The sequence below is a fragment of the Pelobates fuscus genome, chromosome 4 (genome assembly GCF_036172605.1).
Source record: "Pelobates fuscus isolate aPelFus1 chromosome 4, aPelFus1.pri, whole genome shotgun sequence".
Lineage (NCBI taxonomy): Eukaryota > Metazoa > Chordata > Amphibia > Anura > Pelobatidae > Pelobates > Pelobates fuscus.
The window spans coordinates 344037657-344045918 of NC_086320.1; positions in this window are offsets into that span (position 1 = coordinate 344037657).

The window sequence follows — 8262 nt, forward strand, 5'->3', positions numbered from 1 at the left end:
TGGATGTTCAGTTCCCTTAAATTTATCACCGGTCTGAAGTCTTCGGTTTTCTTGCGGATGAGAAACATGTTGCTGAAGAAGCCCCCCTGTTCGTGCGCGGGTTGTATCGCGCCTTTTGTGCGTAATTCGCGGAGCTTCAACTCTATGAGATGAGCACCAGTGTCGGCGAAGCATAAGAAACGAGAGAGTCGTCTTTGTATGGAGAATGTCTGCAGTTCAGTGCAGTAGCCTTTGACCGTCTGTAACACCCAAGCATCTGTGGATAGTTTTGCTTAATTCCCTGGAAAAAAGAGAAACACGTCCGGCAGTCATGGTTAATAAAGGCATTGGCATGTTTTTGTTTCTTCCCAGTGGGGAACCTTGCGCGGGCACGTCCGCGGCCTCCCCGGCCTCTGTCTGATCCCCTCTGGTAGGGGTAGTGTTGTCTCAAACCCGATTCCGGGTAGGCTTGCTGTGGCTAGAATTGTTCGGGATGGCCAAAATCAGCTGTTGGCACAGCCCGTTGCCGACCCGCCCTGGAAAAAACACCCCTGGAAGGGTTGTTTCTAAAAACTTTATGCATGGAGGTGCGGGCCCTGTTTAGAGAGATGAACACGTTCACGTGTTCGTTCAGTTCTTTCATGAACGCCTCTCCCAAAAGTTTATCTTGGGCCTGTGGGCCTAATTCCTTCATCCCCAGAACCGCTAGTTTGGGGTTGATGTGAAAGAGTGCTGCATGGCGCCGCTCTGTCGAGAGGGCCGCATTAGTGTTTCCTAGAAAGCAGAAACCCTGTTGGGTCCACTCCCTGATGTTGTGTGCCCATTCACGCAGCATATCCGCATTGAATGAGTCTGCTCTGGCGTAAGAATCATTTGCTAGGTACATTACACGGACCAGTGGCCCCATTGCATCCAGGAGCTTGTCCTGTGCCCCTTTGAAGCTTCGCTCAACCCTTCTGCATGGGTCGCGACCACCTCGTTCCATAAAGGCCAACATGAGTTGGTCAAATTCTGGCGTGAACGCCACCTTGTCTGGCAGAGATGGTCTGGGGCATTCAGCCCTCATTCGTTTACAGACATGCTTCTCCATAGGCTTGCGGATCAAGAAGTGCATGAACTTGAGGAGATGTTCCGGTGGAGCCCATTCCCCAGAGCGGGGATGTCGTATGTTTCTAGGGTCGAACATCCTCTGACCCGTGGCATCCAGAAAGATTTCCTGGTCCTGCGTAGCGGCTGTAGTAGATGACTCCCTTTATTCTGGGGCTCACCCAGAAAGGTCTCCCTGACGTAGGCGTTGGAGCCCCAATCGCCGTCATCGAAGTCTGAGACCTCTGCCTGCCACTTGTCCAAGATGGAGAGGGAGTGGGGCATATCCCTGTCCTCGTCTGAGGAAATTTCTCTAGGAAATATTTTGGCCGCGGGAACAGGGTGCTTATAGCGTTTAAGGGGCGCTTTGCCCTTGCTAGCGACCTTCCTGAACTCCTCGCCCTTCCAATGGCGTTTCGCCGAACATTGTCTCCCTTTGGAGGAGTCATCTAACTCTTCTGAGTCTTCCCTGGCATGAGTAATTTTGCCAGCCGGCTTGAGAGTATCAGAGGCTGCTGGGAGCACCTTTGGCATATCCTTCTCCAGGGATGCGGCCACCTCTGCATTAATGATGGCCTGAAGGTCAATGGGGTTCTGTGTATCCTCCATGATAACGGAATGCTAACAGGCACAGGTAGTAGAGGTATAGGGACCGTGTGGGAGGCACTTGAAAAAGGCCGTAGGCAGTAGGTTATGCACTGCCTAATGGCGTGGTAAAGCAGACCCTTAGAATCACTGGGGCTCACCCAGGAAATCGGAATTGCTACAGCAGATTCCGTTAAGCAGCACTCGGTTAATTACCCAAATGGGGGTTCATCCCTTGCCAGAATACTAGGCTATACCTGACAGGCAGTCCCACTCCGCAGGGGTTAATACACCAACCTGAACAGGTCCCTGTGGTAAAAAGCAGGAAATCATCGTTGGATTTGCAGTTAAAATTTCGAAAGTCGTGAGCCTCTACCTGATGAGAGTGATCATCTACGATAACACACACCAACAAAATGGCCGCCGCGGGTCTTGCGAGGTCCGGGCTAACTGGCACAGAAAAAGCCCACGAAAGGCGTTCGCGGGAAACAGAGGAGCATTAGGGAAAGCTTGGATGCGTTTGACAGTATTGTTTGTCGAACGAACTGTCAAACGCAAAACAGTTGAATGGTAGGTCTTTCACAAAGACCCAACCGTTCGTACAGATTAGGCACGAACGGGGGTCCAGTGCATGGCCCGTTCGTGCCTAAATGCAGCGCGGGAAGCTGCAAGCAAGTGAATATGACGAACATAGCCACCGGGGGGAGGGGGAGAGGGGAAGAACAGGGGAAGCAAAAGGTTGTTTCAGTGCAGAGAGTGCCTGAGGAGAGAAGGGAACGAACACCCAATAGTTAACATTCCCACTACAGGAGGTCTATAAGGGATATTAGGGTTATAAACATAATTCAGATATACAATGCAAACGCAATTAAAGAATCAGTACTTTCACTTTGACCTGACTTGTGATGGAACAGCAAAGAAAGAGGAAGTGATATGAATGTACTTCTACTTAGACTCTGACTGTATTCTGATTGGTTCTTTAATTCAACAGTTTTTTCTTTGCTGCTATGGAGTTAGTAAAGAAAGTTAATGCAATATATGAAGCCTCCTGTCGTGTTATAAAATTGGCATATATATTTTGATAAATGCAGTTATTTAAAAATTATACCTTTATTTATAGCATATTCTGTACCTCAGTGAATCTATACAATGTTTACTATTTCTCAGTATATTAAGTACTATACTTTATAACAGGCTTCCCCATACTCCGGCCCTCCTGATGTTGCTGAACTACATCTCCCATGATTCTATGAATGAAACAGGCTGAGAATCATGGGAGTTGTAGTTCAGCAACATCTGGAGGGCCGGAGTTTGGGGAAAACTGCTTTATAAGGTGGTAATTATGATGATAATAATCTCAACTCACAAATTAAAGCAGAATTATGTAAGTGACAAAAAGTGTAGCCTCCCTATCTAATTTAATGCACCTCACTCATATTTTGTACCTAATTAGAGGGTTCTAGAGATCTTTTAATTGCCAAAGAGTCCTCCTCAAACATTATTTAAAATAATGACATTTCTATCCGGACCATAAAAACACATAAATGCAATTAGAACTATGAAATGCCAAATAAAACACTGAAATAAATTTATGATGACCTAAAGAGATCGCATTCCCTCGCACAAAAGTTCTGATATTCAAAAGATGGCTACAATTAAAAAGGGGAAATGCTTCATATTCAGCTCACTTTAGATATAGTTTTATTTTACAGCCAAGCTATGTATCTTTTAACATTTATGACCTGAAATAATCTGTTTCTCTGCTGCCCTTCATTTTTCCATTAGGATTAATCACAGCTTTGAACTTGGAGTCTAAAATGTATATTTAAACTACACTTGCCAGACAGGATTAAAAACGGCACAGTTCAGAGGGAAATGTCATCTATACATTTTTCTATATAGCCGGACTGATAATTGTGTATGTATTATACACATCACAGATGCACTCAAATACATTTGTATAAAAGCATGTTGCATATATAGTCATAGTTATAATTCAGAGTTATGCAGACTTTGACTCTCTAGATGTTGTGGTCTACTCTGCTATATGCTGTAGTCCACAAAATCTGGAGTGCGAAATGTTGTCTACCCCGTCTGTAATCTATCTAAATCTGATTCCCACACATTAACAACTCGTAGGTTTGCCATTTTATGTATTCCCTAAGGTGTTTGTAAATTAAATTTTTGCCAGTTATAGTCCCTTAATATTGGGCTATAATCACTAAAACACAAATATTTTCTCCCTGTCTGCCTCTCTCTTTCCACCAGTGTACAATATTTAGATTAATTTATTTGGCCCATGTATTTGAGGCTTTTTTTCCATCCCACTTTTTAAGTATTTTTTTTATGCATGTGTAAATCATACACTGTATGGGGAACTCCAAAAAAAAAAGAATCACCCTAAAAATAAAACAATACCTTTTATTTCTTTATCTTAAATTATATCGACTGTAAATAATAGAGGGGGGGGGGGGGAGAGGGGGGAATAGATAGATAGATAACCACTAGAAATAATCAAAATTGTTTTCATTTATCAATCAGACATTTGTGATCATCATTGACTTTAAATTTCTCAAATCTTTTCACAATGCAGAGTAACATTTAAGCAAATAAAAAACAAGCACTACATGTAAAAATAATTATGCAAACATAAGGCATGCTTGATTCAGTGAACATACTTTACCAAAACAGCATCAATTAGAATTCTTACCCAATGAAGTATTGCTACGATTATTAATTAGACTTAAAGGAACTCTATAGGGTCAGGAACACAAACATGTATTCCTGACCCTATAATGTTAAACCCACCATTTAGGTGGTTCCCCTCTCTGCCCCTTAAAAAGAATTTAAAGTCACCTTATTTCCAGCGCCACACAGGTCCACTGGCGCTGGCCCTGCCACCAATCCGCCTCCTTGATGACATAATCAGAATTGCCGCTTTTAGCAGGGCAGGGCAAAACACTGTTTTGGCCAATCGGCACTTCTTCGTAGAAATGCATTGAATCAATGCATCTATCTGAGGAAAATTCAGCGTCTCCATGCCGAGCGTGGAGACGCTGAATGGCAGGGCTGCTTACTGCGCAGTACTGAGCCAGGAAGCCCCCCCCAGTGGCCATCTGAGGAGTGGCCACTTGGAGGTGTCCCTAGGGCAGGGGTAGGCAACCTTCGGCTCTACAGATGTTTTGGACTACATCTCCCATAATGCTTTTACAGCCATATTGCTGGCAAAGCATCAAGGGAGATGTAGTCCACAACATCTGTAGAGCCGAAGGTTGCCTACCCCTGCCCTAGGGGCAATGTAAACACTGCCTTTTCTCTGAAAGGGCAGTGTTTGCATGCAAATGCCTGAAGAGAGCTATTATACTCACCAGAACAACTATAATAAGCTGTAGTTGTTGTGGTGACTGTAGTGTCCCTTTAAACTAAATGGCTCTCTGCAGCCTAATGTAAAATATATATAATTTTTTTTATTCATGTTTATCCAGAATGCTTAGAATCCTTAGTTAACCTTCAGACATTCTGCTACAAATGTGTAGGATGACAAAAATATACAGACTGTGCTTATGCCATCTAATTTAACATTCATTAGGATCGAGGCAGAAATAAGTTACATAAAATGATAATAAGATTTCTGGAAGTGATTCGGGCTGTTTTCTCTTTTTGTTTCTTTGCATATTCTATATTTTCATTTGTTTGTGTATTGTTCACACATGCAGATTAAATTAAAAATGACAAGTGCGTAGAAATATATAAAAATATACTCTCTTCTTTAAATCGCAAATAGTTTCTATTTTGTAAAATATGCCTACAGATATGTGTCAATTCACTAAATAGCAGATAACTGCTATTTGGTTGCCACAATTTAGCTTTTGGAAAAAGAATGTAGTCCATTTGACTATTTAAAAAAGACAATATAGGTCATTTCAACCAATTTTTTCTTCCAAATTTCCCAGTTTGGTTGAATGTTAAAATCAGCCAAATCTCCAGATTGGGTTATTTAGCAATTCACAAACCAATTAATTGCAACTGAATTCCCTTGACATATTTGCTCCAATACCTCCAATACAGACTAGATGTCCTAGAAATTAGCAAATTGCCCGATTAAACTTATTTTACTTTTTTCTTTTCTTTTCTATAGCAATAATTCTTACTTCTTTTCTGTCTGCATACAACTTGATAAAGAGCTTGGAGCTAGATGCAGAACTACCGGCAACGCAGCTGGTGGCCACCGCACCAGGGCCCCAGCTGGTCAGGGTGTCTGCTAATGCTTGTTGCAATCACTGGTGATATGGCGCCCTTTCTGGCGATGCTGACACTTCCGAAGGTTCACCATGACCCAGGTGAGTAGGAAGACTTGTGAAGTATTATTATCAGCATGAGGGAGAGCTGAGCTCTAAAGGCATATGAGTGTATCTATTATTCTGTGTTGAGAGTGTTTGTGGATGTGTATTTGTGCAACACTACGCATAAGCAAACCCCTGCATTCATATACTAACCCTACAAAAGACCCACCACTGGATTCAAATCCCAATACTGTAGACATAATAAGTGGTTGGCGGAAACTCCATATGCCAGTAGCAGTCAGTCGGGGCAGAGCATCTTAAGGGCCCATGATGAAATAATAGGGTTACTCCAAACACCATGATCACTTCAGTGATTTGAAGTGGTCATGGTTCTTGGAGTCTGTCCAGCGTTTCAATAAGAAACCCTGCACCACCTCTATTCATAGTGTCATTCCTTGGCAGAGGTTTCACCTGCTGTCCTACACTAGCAATTTACCTTTCAGCTGCTGTCCTACACTAGCAATTTACCTTTCAGCTGCTGTCCTACACTATCAATTTACCTTTCAGCTGCTGTCCTACACTATCAATTTACCTTTCAGCTGCTGTCCTACACTATCAATTTACCTTTCAGCTGCTGTCCTACACTAGCAATTTACCTTTCAGCTGCTGTCCTACACTATCACTTTACCTTTCAACTGCTGTCCTACACTAGCAATTTACCTTTCAGCTGCTGTCCTACACTATCAATTTACCTTTCAGCTGCTGTCCTACACTATCAATTTACCTTTCAGCTGCTGTCCTACACTATCACTTTACCTTTCAGCTGCTGTCCTACACTATCACTTTACCTTTCAGCTGCTGTCCTACACTAGCAATTTACCTTTCAGCTGCTGTCCTACACTATCACTTTACCTTTCAGCTGCTGTCCTACACTAGCAATTTACCTTTCAGCTGCTGTCCTACACTATCACTTTACCTTTCAGCTGCTGTCCTACACTATCACTTTACCTTTCAGCTGCTGTCCTACACTAGCAATTTACCTTTCAGCTGCTGTCCGACACTAGCAATTTACCTTTCAGTTGAAAGGCATAATCTCATTATGATGGCAATTGGAGTGATAGTAAAACCCTGCAATTATTTAAATGTGCACATGGATTTGGACTGTGCACATGTAACTTTTTTTTTCTTTTCTTTATATTTTGACTGATGAATACAGTGGCCTCTGCTGCCGCCCAAGAGTAGTGGGAGTTTGAGCACAGAGCTTATTATTAGTGTGTTTGTATTTGCTTATGTATTACATAGTCATGTTACAGTGCAGGCGCCCATCCCATGTTGTACTATATTAAGGATTAATAAATGTGTAGGGGTTTATATACTCGTTCTGCCTTGTTACAGGAACACTAGTTCGAATTATGTACCTTTCAATTACTTGGGAACAGCATTGCAATAGTTGATCCGGCACTTCGAATAACGCCGAAGTGCCGAAGCCGTCGAAGTCCTCGAGGTAGTCGAAGCGGCCGCCATTACAGTCGAACACGTGGCGGCGGCCATTTTAATGCAGTCGAAGGCGGTCATCGGTAATCGGTGTCTTTTCCGATACTTCGACATCACAGCGGAGGCTAAGTCCCGGCCGAACCTTCGAACCGACCGTCGAAAGGAACTGTGCCATCTCTTTTATGGGAATAGATCACCACCCGACTAGCGACCAACGCGGAAGTGTAAAACCGCATGTCTTCGACACTTCGACACCAGCCGAAGTACGTTCGAATCTTCGAACACCGGCTTCGGATGGAACTTTACCGATTTTCCGGCCGAACATCAACCGACCACACAGCCTGAATCTGTGGAACTGGTTCTGGACTTGCAAACAGGCGTGCGGTCGGTCCAAAAAGGACTTTTTAATATCTTTTGAACTAATGGACGGATTCGCACGAAATTTGAGTATGTTGTTCCCCAATGTATGCTGTTCACAAATATATGAGTTTTATTAGTGTCCTATGTAAAATAAGAAAGTTATAAAAATGTATAAGTTTTAGCTTGGAGATAATTGAGTAGATACAGTAGGAAACTCAATTATCTCCCAAGCAGAGGGGAGGGCATTAGGGGGCTGTACTATGCTGTTATTGGTTATTTTATACCTCCCCTTGGGAGGGGTCTGTGTGTATCTGACTGTAATAAAAAGCAGGCTGGGTGTTCCAGACCTCAGTTCTTACTTGATCCTCAAATCGCTGCTTTGACTCGTTTTGTGGGCAGAAAGGTATCCTAGCTATGCTATAGCTAGTGGGATGATTCTACACTTACACGACTCGTATGGAATACTATGGAAATC